Source organism: Delphinus delphis, chromosome 17, assembly GCF_949987515.2.
Source record: "Delphinus delphis chromosome 17, mDelDel1.2, whole genome shotgun sequence".
Lineage (NCBI taxonomy): Eukaryota > Metazoa > Chordata > Mammalia > Artiodactyla > Delphinidae > Delphinus > Delphinus delphis.
Genome location: NC_082699.1, coordinates 19,035,343 through 19,050,611, shown reverse-complemented (window position 1 = coordinate 19,050,611; position 15,269 = coordinate 19,035,343).

Genomic DNA, 15,269 nt, shown 5'->3' with positions numbered 1-15,269 from the left:
TGACCTAGGAACTGATCCTCAGCTTTATAGATGTCATCTCTTCTCCCAAATTTTATGTATATATGTATGTATATATATACATACACACGTCATTTTAATAGTCAACTAATGAAATGACAGAATTTTAATATCCTTATTTATAATGCCATGCTAGGGATCAGAATATTTATTTCTATAATGAAATATAGCCCTTCCTGGAATAAATTAAATGCCTAAGAAACAAAATGAGTACACTTAAGGCTGCTTGTCAAATACAGAATTCGAACAAATGAGATTGAAAGCACTCGAGGAGTGTTTTATCCTTTTAGGGTAAAAGCTATAGAATGACATTTGATCCACTGTAGAGTAGTACAACAATTTGATTTTAAGAATTCTTGTGTCTTCCAGGTAGGGCCTCATGTCAACATATTGTGGTGAGTAAATGCTGACAATTTTTAACATGCAGTATTTTAATTATGAATCAATACTTTCAAAATGGATAAAATACTGCTGTCTCTAATTTTATTATATCCGCATATTTCCTTTCCAAAAACGAGTTGGCAAGGGTTGAACTTTTTTCATCATCTATTCCAGAAAGAAACAGATTATATGTGGTTAGTGACCTCAACTCAAATTTCAAAATTTGGTGCAAAGGCAAATGTTTAATTATTAGTATCAGAATAGCTCCCAAAGGCAACCAAGAACAGTTGTATATTTTTTAATTTCACTCATGTGACTAGAAAAGATTTACAATTTGATTCATTTCAATTCAGTTCAACAAATATTTATTGAACAACCACTACACGCCAACCATTGTGCTAGCCACTGGAGTGTGAAAGCACAGAGATGACTCTATTATCCCAGCCATTAAAAAGTGACTAGCAGTGGGAACAAATTTAAGTTGTTAAAAACAGCTTAGGGCTTCCCTGGTGGCGCAGTGGTTGAGAGTCTGCCTGCCGATGCAGGGGACGTGGGTTCGTGCCCCGGTCTGGGAAGATTCCACATGCCGCGGAGCGGCTGGGCCCGTGAGCCATGGCCGCTGAGCCTGCGCATCTGGAGCCTGTGCTCCGCAAAGGGAGAGGCCACAACAGTGAGAGGCCCGCGGACCGCAAAAAAAAAAACAAAAAAAACACAGCTTAGATTTCTCTATGATGTCTTATTATCATAAGAAAAATAGGTCTCCTAGAATACTTTGTTTTAAAATGTACGAGAGGAAAAAATTTTTAAATAAATCTTCCAAATGGAATGATTAATCATGCATTTTATAAAATGTTTATTTTGTCCAAATAAACCAAAAGTAGAGAATAAAAATGAAAAACAGAGTGGAAAAAACAGTCATGGTATTAAGTTATTATTGTCACTCAAACTGGAATATAAAGTTTCAAAAACTTATTCTGGGTTAAAAATCACATATAAACATTAAACAAATATTATGTCTGTAATTTAAATGGCACTTTTTTCTAAATATTCTATAAATAAATCAAATAAGTTCTATACGTTAAAAGCAAATTGAATAGAAATTTGTTTTCAGCGTGAATATTTGAGGGGTTATATGGAGCATTAAAAAACTGGTGAAAAGTTATGGGTCACATATGTGTCAAGTCCTACATACCATTTTCCTGGGTCTCCTCAGGCCTTTCCATAAACTTCGAAGGATTACAAACCCTGCTTCAGACACTAACTGTAACATTCACCTTGCCATTGATTACGATACCTGATACCTGCTGCCACACTTTTTCAATATCCTTATTTCAATATTGATGTTTTTACCTATTTCATTATTGGGGCATTCTGCTGTCTCTTACGGTCCTGCCTAATGTCACTTACTTGCCTTAGAAAGACTTGTTGTCTCACTCCAATTGTCTTAATATCATGTTCTACCTGATGCTTACATCACTCCTCTGACCCTCACAGACAGTTTCTAGGACAAGCCAGCTTGATATTTCTCACTGTGGTTAATATTTCCATCCCCATAGCCTTTCAGGACACTGTAATGAGCACAAATGTGTATTTGATTGATAACATTGGTAACGATGACAAATTGCAAGTGGGACAAACTGAAGGCAAGAAGACTATTTAGAACTTATTTCCATTATCAATTTGAAAGATAGGGCTGGAACTAGGACAATTTTGGGCTCAAAGTTGTTGACTCTTCTACCATCATAATCCTGCTACTCACTAGGCTACATCTGATTTCCATCTGTTTTGTTTATCTTTTGAGGTACAAGATGGTCCTAATAGGGTACAACTGCAAAGCCTGAATTCTATCATTTCATTAACATTGTCCATGTCCCTGTAATTTTGGGCTTTACCTTTTTTCTAGTCCAATTTATATTGTCTTGAAAAGTATTGATTGTCGATTGCCTATAATGGCTGGAATGAAATAAACGATAGTAAATTAGCTTATACTGGAGTTTTACATAAAGAGAACTTCTGAACATCCTTCTATTTATTCTAAATAGAAACTTTCCAGTATTAAGAGATAACACATATGTTGTAGACTATGGTAGTTTTTGTTTTATTTACCCAGGATGCTCTATCATTCCTCTACTACTAGAAACAATAACGTCTTCCTTTTGGAGAACTTCTCCCGATCTCCATGAAGTTTAAGCAGAGTTGTCAGTCACAGTATCGTGCCCTTCATTCCCCAGCAGCTATGACAATGGGCGGGTTACCTAAGGTTAGCCAGTCAGGATATTCCTAATTCAAGAATGGCCACTGAAGCCAAACAGTGTCTATCAAAACAGTGATTCCTCAGAATATTTCTGTTAGAGATAGTAGGGAAGACTTTCTTTCTCATGGGGCCAATATGCTGAAAGGAATAAGCCTGGAGATACTTGCTGACATCTCACCCAGCCATAAGATAATAAGAGGGAATTAGGTCAATCTATAAAGAGCTTCCAAACAAGTAAATATGAGACATGGATGAAAAAGTTATTAAAAGTATCTGTGCCTCTAGAATCAGCACTGTTACAATATAAAATGTAGACCAAAATGTCTGAGTTTCAATTTAATTTTAATAGAATCCAACAAATATCTATGTGCCAAGAACTATTACATGTTTCTGTGAAGAAGACTGCAATTAAATTGGTTCCAAGAGCCTGGTGCCTGCATGCTCTCAAAGCAGGCACATTTCCTTTCCAAGCTTCCAGCCAAGCACAAACTGCAGTGGAGGTTCATGAGCCACTCTTTCTGAGAAGGCTACTATAAACTCACATAGACCCTACCTAGGATACCAACCATTCCTACAATCATCAGTTCCCCAACCAACGGTCTCAATAGGCTCCTGGATTTGGAGGAAGTTCATATTCTGCAAGTCCATATTTACATTCCACGGCCCACAATCCACAGACAGATGTCTAAAGAGAGAACACCACCACTGAGCAGAAGGGGCATCTTTCCTATCAACAGCACAACACTTTCACCTTTCTAGCTTTATCTTACTGCCCTTATCTATCAAAAATATCCTTGCTTAATTGCACTTAGCATTTAAACCTATGCAATTTCCCCATACGCCCTAAAATATTGACAGCTAATCAAAACTCAAGCATAGTATAGGTTACTCAGAATTATTTTTGTAAAATGGGTAAGGATGGGGGTAAATGCCATTTAATAAGCATACTGACTGGCATGAGGCCCATAGAAAGATATCTAGGTAGAAGGTAGCATCTGACCCTCTTTACATTACATGTATGATCTGACCAGTGAGAAGAAGTAAAATGCCTCCCGGGCCTTTCTCATTGTGATGGAAGTCATTCTCCCATTATTTTCTGGCTTCTTCAACTTCCATGCAAGGGAATTCACTAGATATTTCAACACTGCCTTTTACTCTCAGCCCACAGAGGTCTTACTCTTTACTTTGAATGCCAGTATCCTTTCCTGGAGGTCAAATTGAGGGAAGCTCTGTAAAACATCGTATGACTCCATGGCTGGCCTACTTCCTATCCCCCTGGGAAAGGCCCGGCCCAGAAAAGTAACTGTGGTAACAGGAGTTCTATCCTGAAAATGATGCCAAGTATATTAGAAGCATTCATCATGTGAAGAAACCTGACTTCACATAATGCATGAAAAATTTCTGTATTGCCAGAGTATTCTTAACACCTTTCTCTCGATTCAGGGACACACCCCAGGCAACCTAAAAACCTGAAGCTGAGGCTGTCCACTTGCCTCAGAATTTATCCTTCTGCTTGTCCTGTTTTGAGCTCCAGGGTCATGTACACTCCGCATTTTCTTATCAAGGATACTTTTCATTTTATCTTTTTGGGTTCTCTTGTGCTCATACCACACAGGTCAATGTCACTCTAGTTCCACACTGGAGGCAAGGAAAGACCACTGGACCACCTATTTGCCCCAGAAAAGAGAAATACATGTTTTTTAAAAATCCCTTTTAACATTTTCAAAAATATCTTGAATGTAATTGAACTGAATGAGGATTTCAAAGAAAGATTTTTCTACCAATGACGTCTTGGAGTCAATGAATATGATTTTGTCCATATCTCTTTGACACAATCAAAATGAAAACTAAGTGCAAAAAAACCCAGACTTCACAGGGTTAGATGTGGAATTGGTAAAGCAGGTGTGGAGAATGCAAATGCTGCCAGAGTTTCCAGAGATGGCATGTCTCTATTGCCCATTCCCTTCTTATATCCAAAATCCACAAAAAGTGAGAATTACCCCACACTCACAGAGAAAATATCTGTATTACCCCAACCACATGAGGGGGCTGAGTCAACTGATATAGTTAAATGTAAAAATTTCTCTAATAGTCAATATATTAAGAATAAATATTCTGGTCAATCTATGTATGCATATATCTAAAGCCACTCACACCAAATGTAGATAGATAAACATGCATAAAGAGAAAGAATTGTCTCTGGGTGTTCAAAATCAGTATTTTTTTTCTTGCTTCTAAGTCTTGCATGTGAATTAAATCTGAGATCAGTGGTTTTGGAAGCACATATATTACCAGCAACCAATCTGTGAATGTGAGTATGTCACTGGGGGAAGGGAAAAAAAATTAATTAGTTGTTCTAGGCAAATCAAGCCACCCATGAGTGTATTTTCTGGACATGGTGGTATTTTTACTGGCATGGCATTACTACATGATGTTATTTTCCTAATTTAATATATTTTTTGAACAAAAGTTTGACTAAAGCAGTTGGCAAAAGTCAGATTTCGTTTCTTCAGTTGAGGGGATGGTTCAGAGGAGGCATCACTTTGGAGTTGTCATGTATGAATGGTTGTAGCTTCTTAAATTGGCTAAAAATGGTGCTATAAGAGTAGCATTAAGAATCATTGAGTGAAAAAAATGAAACCTGGCAAAATCTGAAAAGCTTTCCAGGAAACAGACACTGTTTTGTATGCCATGCCATTACTATTAATGATTAGCTCATTTTCCTAAGAAGAAGAAAAAAAAATGTTCCAGATAGCCAGTGATGAAAATAATCACCAACATTAACTATATCAGACAGCAACAGTCAATAAGGTAGCTGTCATTGTGTAAGCACTGTCAATAGTACAAAAAAATTATTAGACATGATCACTATCAAGAAACTTACAATCAAAATAGGAGGGGTAAAAATATGTAGCAAAGAATACCAGCTGGTTAAACTGTACAGAGATTTTCTTTCTCACCATTTTTGCCTGGCTAATTCTTATTCATCTTTCAAGGTTGATTTTACACTCAGGTCCTTTGGGAAGCATGACCCATTCTGCCGCACCTTCCTCCACCCAGCCCCACACTCCGCTGGGTGGTATTTCACTGCACTCTATGCTTATCTCTAGTAGGACAGAGGTCATGCTGTATCATCACAGTCTCCCCAACTAGAGAGTGAGCTACTGAGAGCCATGCCGTTTGTCTTTGTTTTCTTAGTACTTGGCACCACTGGCAGTGAGTAGGATTTTAAGAAGTGTTTCGTAGATTAGTGTTGAATGCCATCAGTGGGGATGAAGAATAATGGACACTAAATAAATAAGAAAAAGCTACGTGATGGATGTAGATTCTTATGATACAACAGTAGCAGAGTTACGGTGGGCAATGGTCTCTTTTCTGCCCAGCACCAGCATCCCTCTCTCTAGAACTGCCCTTCCCTCACCCTGTGTGATTCTGGAATGCCTTCCCTTAACTATGGCCCCATAACCCAAGCTGGGTACAGAATCAATCAAAAAATTGGACATATAGTTCAACCACAGCTGACCACAACCTCTTCTTGAAATGTACCACCTAGACCTACGGTGAGAAAGGGTCTTTCTTTTTTTAAAGTTCAAGATGTAAGCCTATCAGCTACTACCTTATCCTCCATGTGGGGAGAACCTACGTGAAGCAGAGGAACAGCCAAGAAGAGAAGGAAGACACACCAAGAAACAGAGTCAAAGGAAGCTTCAGACCCAGCTGTGCTGCATTTAGATTTGCAATGCATACTCTGTTTTGTTTCTGTTACAATAAAAGGTGTTTTGCCACTTGGAACCAAAAGAGTCCCATCTAATGCAATATACCTACATTAAAGTGTGTAGTAAAATCAAGTTCTCACATTTGTGATCTCTCTTAAATCCCCAAATTATCTCCTATGATTGGCATTTTTGTTACTCCAGTTTTAAAGATGAATAAATTGAGGCTCAAAGCAATAAAATATCTTGTTTAAGATCTCACAGGGAAAATGTGGCCAATTTACCTGAAAATTCTGATTTCAAGTGTGATACTCTTTTCAGAATACATTGCTGCTTTAGGATGGAGTTAAGACTCTAGCTCAGATTTACAAAAGCACATGCTATTGCACCAATGTATAGCATGGTGACCTAGGCTGAGCCTACCCTGAAAATGAGGCCAGGAGAACAATAACTGTCCTCATTTCTGGGCAGAGTACAGAATGGCTTTTGCTCAGAGAAGAGTATTTTAGCAGCACCAAGTATGCAGGGCTTTGTTCATGAGTATATTTCTGGGACATCTCAGAAATGTTTTGATGGGAGTTGATGACTTAGAAGCTGTGTAAACTGTGTAATGAACAAGGAAATTTTGTGTGTAGAGGCTCATTCGTACCCACAATTTGGTAAAGCTTGAGCAATTCAGTTTAAATTTGTCTTCCTCGAATAATCTGTTTGAGTTTTAGGAACTAAACAAAGATGGAAATATATTTACTCAGAAATGTTCCCAACTACTGTTTCTCTTAATGGATGCTTTTATTTGGAATAGAGAAGAAGATATTAGCTAGGAAGAGTTGTGCATCTAGAAAAATTGAATGTTTTATGTTAAAGTGTTGATTAGAGGTAGGATAACCTGGCTGAATTTCAAAATGTAAGATAAGCTGGTTATATGATTTTGATCAACTTCTTTGAATTTCAGTTTTCTCGCTCGTGTAATTACCATACTAATAATTACCCTCAGGGTATTTGCAAAGATTTAACAGGTTAATATGTATAAATGTGCATAATTAATGTTAGGATAGTACAAATATTAGCTATATAATCTTGCTTGTGATATCACATTCAACATGATTTTGCTTATAACACTCCTCAGATTGACAGATTTTTTTTCCAGGTTAAAAAAATAATTTTAGGAACTATTTATTTAAGTTCTTCAAACAGAAAAACTGCCTGGAGATAAGTTCTCTTTGGTAAGTTGATATTTCAACACATGTATCTTATTTTATATACTACAGAGATATACACAACATGAATTGAATAAATGCTCTTAGAAAGATCTGTCATTTCAAATGGTCTACTTTTATTTACATAATAATGAAAACTATCTACTTAGTAACTGACTAACATAGTTTTGCATTTAGGAAACAATCCCATCATATCTGTAGGCCTCTACATTCTCATTTTTTGTCAGAATACGAGAACTGAAGTTCTTCAACTTGCAGGCAAAGCTCTGCTCAGGACATAAACCAAAATAACCCAGCCTGCCTGTACAAAAGGACTTGCAGGCTCTCCAACAGGTGAGGTCTGGCACTGAATTCTACCACAATGCAAAGCCATTGTGGCTCCCTGACCTGGATTTTCTTTCCAGGGTTGCAGTCTTCCAAATCCTTTTCTATCCCCTTACCTCTCAATGTTTGTCCAAACCTTTGGACAGCTCTGCCTGCTGGGATTAGAGGCCTGCCCTAAAGCCATGGTTTGCACTAATAAAGGGATTGGGTTAAGAAAGAAGAAAGGGGTAGGGAGAGCAGGGCCATATTGCCCATATTGTCTATCGTTTCAGTATTTCACTTTGACTACCCTCTTCCCTTTACTAAGATGTATTCTATCTCCTGTCTCTGGTTTGCGTCCTTTTTTAACCCAGAGAGACTTGCCTGGAGTCAGTAACAGGAGTGTTAACTGTGTGATTATTAGTATCACTGCATCCCATAATTCCTGCTACCCCAAACAAAATTAGGTACCAGTGGCTATCAATCTAAGCCCTGTGCAAACAGGAGTTTGCCACAGTCTTATGCATATTATGATTTGGACTTTTTGCCACTTCTTTGGGAGTCAACCCTACACCATGTCAGTCTCCTCCTGTGCTGGGGAAACACATTACTTCCCCTATTTGTGTTGGCCTCCTGCAAAATCCCTGCAAGACCCAAAGCCAAGAACACACAGATTTTGAAAATACCCACACTAAATAGAATGTCTAAAAATAATTTCTTTCATCAGTAAACAAGCTTTAATGTTCCTGTTAGCTGTTTCTCCCATATTATAGAAAAAAGAAAAAGCATTTCAAGGATAAAAAGTAATAATGGTTCTATGATAGAAAATGTAAAAAAAAATACAGAAGCGTCTAAAGAAGAAAAAAGACTCATTACATCCATCAAATACACAAATTATTCATTATATCCAGTTCAGAGAACATAAATTTTCATGTAAACACACACAAATGTGTACATTACACTGGATACTTAATAAATCACAACCCATCTCCTTATGGATTTGTTTGGTCCTCAAATTGCTGGTTTTCAGTGAATAGCTAAGAAAAGAAAACGTTGATGGGCCTATCAAGTGTGTTTGGCAAAGAGTTCAGAGCAGGAAGACAGAAAACCTGGGTTTAGTTCCTATTTTGTTGCCCTTATTTACTGTGTGAACTTGGAAAATTTCTTTGCCCTCTCTGGACTTGACTCACCTGTAATACAGAAGAGCTAAAATTAATGTTCTTGTGAACATCTAAAAAACTAAGATGCAACAAATTGAAACCACAGTGAGACACTACCTCACAGCCATCAGAGCAGCTACCATCAAAAAGACAACAAATAATCATTGTTGGCCAGGATGCTGAGAAAAGGGAACCCTAGTTCACTATTGGTGGGAATGTCAATTGGTACAGCCACTATGGAAAAACAGTGTAGAAGTTGCTCCAAAAATTAAAAATAGAACTACCATACGATCCAGCAACTCCACTCCTGAGTATATATCTGAAGAAAACGAAAATACTAATTTAAAAAGACATATGCATCTTGATGTTCATAGTACCATTATTTACAATAGCCAAGATACAGACACAACCTAAGAATATTACTCAGTCATAAAAAAGAATGAACTTTTGTCATTTACAACAACATGGGTGGACCTGGAGGGTATTATGCTTAGTGAGGTAAGTCAGACAGAGAAAGACAAATACTGTACGTTTTCACTTATAGGTGGAACCTAAAAAAATTTAAAAAATGAATGAATATAACAAAATAGAAACAGACTCACAGATACAGAGAACAAACCAGTGGTTACCAGTGAGGAGAGGGGTAGGGGGAAGGACAAGATGAGGGAAGAGGATTAAGAGGTACAAATTACTAGGTATGAAATAAATAAGACACAAGGATATAATGTAAAGCACAAGGAACGTAACAAATATTAATAACTGTAAATGGAGTATGATCCATTCAAATATCTAATTACTATGTTGTACACCTGAAACTAATATAACATCGTAAATCAACTGTACTTCAATTAAAAAAACTTTTAAGTACTAAGATGCTATGGGTCTGAGATTTTCTGAAGTGTTAATGTTAAAATGCTAAATAAACGTTTTAGCTAAGGCATAACAGATACCACATGCAAAACTGTATTATGAGACAGAGCAACTTATTAAAAACAAAGTGTGTAAAGTGAGTAGAATGGTGAATAGAACTGCCCTTTGTTTTCTTAGCATGCAGGGTAATGTACTTTTTTCCTTTGGAATGGCACTAAGTGTATCAAAAAGAGTAAGAAATAATACAAGACAAATAAATTATGCCATAATACAAAGAAGCTTAATTGCTAGGATGAAAATGTTTTATCCATTTTGCTATACACTATGCAGTCACTGATGTTTTTGGTAAGCATATGGATGTAACTGGAATTGTACTTAAGGAATATAAATCTAAATTTCTTTTTTCACCTCTGTTCCTTTTGTAGCAGATGCATATTATTGTTGTTTTTGTTGTTGAGTACGGAGTATACAGGAATGCTCTCTCCTTGTGGCTTTGTCACTTTTTAAGGAGAGTGTTTGCTTGATACCCTCGTGCACGTACACACGTATCAGGCCCTGTTTGAGAATCTTTATTCCTAAAATTGCCAGAAGAGCCTGTGTCTGTTTTAATGCTTTCACTACACAAATCCAAGATCAGTGTTATAATTAGGGATCCAGTATAATCCCCTCTTACCATTAAAATTTCCTTTGTGGAATTTTCCTTACCTCCCTTATTTATTATTCTCCTTCATACTTTTAGAATTCCAAACAGAATCTATCTAATTCAACTATGTTGGTAGCCATAGGACACTATCTACTTAATCTAAGGTTCCGGGAAATACTTCTTAATTAAAATGTATTTTCTTCAAATTTTATATTGTTTGCCAGTTATATAAAAGTATAGTTTTTATGCTATTTATGCCAATTTATGTGATTTCCTTTTTTCATTCTTTAATCCTTATCTAATAATTTTCTCTTTGAATCTTAAACTAGAAATACATGTATTTCTTTTTAGTTCTTCACCTTGTTCTATTTCTAATGAATTTTTTTTTTTTTGCTAGTTGGTCTTACAACACCCCATCTGAAGTCAGTCATACTACCCAATGTTATATGCTGTTTCAGCATCAAGCATACTCCACCCTTGAGAGGTCATATTTCACATGTGACCAGATTCATGTGTATAGGGTTGGGGGACGGGGAGGTGAGGAGAAGAAGGAGGGACTATGTACACATTCGTATAAGGAACTGGGGCTTCCTTTGGGTTGAAACACCATATAAACACATTATTGTTAGTAAAATTGAAGACCTGGTTAAACTGGAAAACCAGAGTTAAGAAAGACTTTTTGTTTTTAAATATGGAAACAGAAGAAGCCATAACTGAAAATAAAGTGGGGTTCCTGGATAGTCAGTCTCCTGTGTTTTTGGTTGGTGAAATTCAATGGAATCCTTTCATAGCAAGTGAAAGTTGGCTGGCTACAGGGGCAGCTGACATTGGAAACATAGCACAGAGCTCATGTTTTCTGGAGTTTATTGACTGCTTCCCAATCAGAAGAAATAAACAGAGAACTGGGTTTTTAATTTTAGGATCTATTTGCACCCTATTAAATTAGAGAACCCAAATGACGTCTGCCCAGAGGAACACCTGGCTGCATCAGTGCTTTCTTTCCTAGCCTGACAAAAGATGATTCAGGTCTAAGTAGGCACATTATCGCTCCCTTGGCCAGAAGTAACCAGTCACTGGGATGAAACACAAAGTATTGCTGTTGCCATTGTGTCTGTGATAATGTCTTAGCTCTGCCAGCTATGTAGTTTCAATTCAGTTTTAAGAAGTTTATGAGAAAAACAAGGTATGTATTGACAATCACTGACCACCAAGTTTGCTGAACTGTGACTTGAACTGGGGGGCCTACAGCTTCCCCATCAAAATGAGACCAGTTAAATTTCATTTTGAAGTTTATTTTTTAAACTTATCGAACACTTTCCATATATATTATCTTCTTCCTATCTAATTTAGATATTTTATCAATATATTTATTGTATGTCTTCTATCTTTAGAATGAGAGCTCAAAGAAAGCAAGGAACTTTTCTGTATTTATAGGGACTAGGATGGTGCCTATTATGTAGTAACTACACAATGAACGCTTTCATAAAAGACAAAAGTCACAAACACACACACACACCCCTGAGAAAGCTGGTGTGCTTGACTTTAGAATGATGAATTTTTAGCAACATATTTGCTCTGTGTTGTCTTACGCCTTCCATGAAACGAACGAATTATTAATACAATGATACAACCTGATATCTGTAAAGCAGCAGGAGGCAATCAAGTGTGGATTTTTTTCTTCTCAAAGCAGCTAATTTATATATGATTTTATGAAGTGCTATAAAATTTTTTAAAAAGCTTCTAGATCATTTGAAAGCTGCCGTAAATATCTGGCTTACATAACTAGAAATAAATCTTAATCAGATGACAACTAATGATGCCTGGATTTCATAGTTAAATGTTTCTGTTTAATGTAATGTTGAAACAGAATGATGCTGATATTTCACTATCATTTCCTTTTACTTATGTGGCAACATAAAAGTTAAAAAGCAAGTTTTAAGAGACTTTTTATTGTAATCTCAGAAAGACTACAATTTAGTGAGAAGATGAAATGATTCTTTAAAATAGAGATTCACAAGTCTTCCTTCTTGCCCAAATTGAGATTTGTGAAGAAATTATGCTTTTAGTAATGTTTTCATGTTGTGGGCCCAGCTGTCCATTTAAATTCAAATAACTTCTTCTAAGACAATTCATAAATTCACAATGTAGTATATTTACTACAAAGAATGTGCCATATATACTGTGTTATTATATATGTATTGAACACATGTATATGTAATACGTGTGCATGTAATATTATCTATATATCTATATATCACCAGAAGCATGAAAAACAGAAAAAAGAATAGACAAATTGGACTAAATTGAAACTAGAACCTTTTGTGCATCAGAAGACATTACCAAGAAGGTGAAAAGTCAATCTATAGAATGGGAGATGGTATTTTCAAATCATATACCTGATAAGAGTCTAGGATCCAGGATATATAAAGAACTCTCACAACTCAACAAGCACAAGTCACACAACACAATCAAAATATGGGCAAAGGACTTGAATAGACATTTTTCCAAAGAAGATATATAAACTACCAATAAGCACATGAAAAGATGCTCAGCATCACTGGTCACTAGGGAAATGAAATAAAAACCACAGTGAGATACCACTTTACACCCACTAGTATGGATATAATCAGAAAAACAAAAAATAACCAGGACTGGTAAGGAAATGAGATATTGGAACTATTATACATTGCTGGTGAGAATATATAATGGTTCAGCTACTGTGGAAAACACTATGGTAGCTCCTCAAAAAGTCAGACACAGAATTCTCATAACCCATAAATCCCAATTCTCATATGTACCCAAAAGATTTAAAAAGAGGCACTCAAATACATATACACTTATGTTCATAGCAGCACTATCAAAACAACTGAAAGACAGGAACAGCCCAATTGCCCTTCAATGGCTGAAGAGATAAATAAATTGTGGCAAATATACATAATGGAAAATTATTTGGGCATTAAAAAAAGAACAAAATGCTGAAACATGTTACAATGTGGATGAACCTTGAAAATATGCTAAGTAAAATAAGCCGGACATAAAAGGTCACATATTGTATGATTCTATTTATGTGAACTATCCAGAATAGGTAAATTCATAGATAGAGAAAGAAGACTGGTAGTTGCCAAGAACTGGGGGTAAGGGAGAATGGGGAGAAACTGTTTAATGTGTATGGGGTTTTATTTTGAGATGACAAAAATGTTTGGAACTAGGTAGAGGTGGTGGCTGCACAACATTGTGAATGTATTAAAATATCACTGAATTATTCATTTTCAAATGGTTAATTTTATGTTATATGATTTCTACCTCAATACATTTTTAAAAATTGGTAACCTCAAAAATTCCATTTAAAAATTTTAATTGAAAAGAGCATTTTGGCTTTGACGTGTGCTTTTATAAAATAGCTCTGTTGATAATTTCCAAATCTACAAGAGCAATTTAGAAGCAGAAACAGACTTTCCAATTTAACAAAAATTGCATCCTTTATTAGTGGGAAAAAATCCTGGACAAAGACATGGATTTAAGTTTGGAGTTCAACTTACTAGTTTAGAAAAACAATATTTTTGTATCTCAGTGTCCTTATCTGCAAAACAGGGATAATAGTAAACTATTATATTTGCCCCCACAAAATCCAAGCAAGAATTAAGCAAAACGAATTTACATCAGAGTGCATTTAGAACTCTAAAGTGTTATATAACTAAAAAATAATATTATACAGTAATACAATTAAATATTAAATTCAAGCTTTTGGATAACTTTAAGAAGCAAAAATGTTTTGGAAAAATGCAGCAAATAGACAAAACTTCATTTAATTAAAATATATATTGACTGCTACTACATATAAGACAATATCCAGGCACTTGAAATCTGAGGAACAAAAAGTCAGAGCAGCCTGCCATCAGAGAGCCTCCCATCTTGCTGAGAGATGTGTAAGAGGATGTATGCTTAGAGAGGGAAGGCATGTGTTTAATGATGGGTAGAGAAGAGAAAGACACTTATCTTAAACCTTAAATGTACTGTTTCTCCTCCATGTTTCTATGAAAACTAACCTAATTCATAGCAAATAAAATATAAGGTCTATACTTCGATATACAGAGATTTGTTGAAGGATGGGAAAAAAATGAGTCTAAACTTCAGAACCTCTAAGTCCATTTGTTTACCTAAATTAACTATGAGAAGCCATTCTGAGTCAAGAACTATGTGGAAATTGCTTTACATTGTAAGGTGAGAGGATATGAGTCTCCTGATAGAGAAGAGGGCCTGGAAATGGGATTAAAAGCAACAGGGCTGGAGAAGGAACCAAGATGGCAGAGTAGAAGGATGTGCTCTCACTCCCTCTTAGGAGAACACCAGAATCACAATTAGCTGCTGGACAATCATCGACAGGAAGACACTGGAACTCATCAAAAAAGATACCCCACATCCAAACACAAAGGAGAAGCCACAATGAGACGGTAGGAGGGGTGCAATCACAGTAAAATCAAATCTCATAACTGCTGGGTGGGTGACTCACAGACTGGAGAACACTTATACCACATAAGTCCACCCACTGGAGTGAAGATTCTGAGCCCCATGTCAGCCTTCCCAACCTGGGGGTCTGGCAAAGGGAGGAGGAATTCCTAGAAAATCACAGACTTTGAAGCCTAGTGAAAATTGACTGCAGGACTTCGACAGGACTGGGGGAAACAGAGACTCCACTCTTGGAGGGTACAC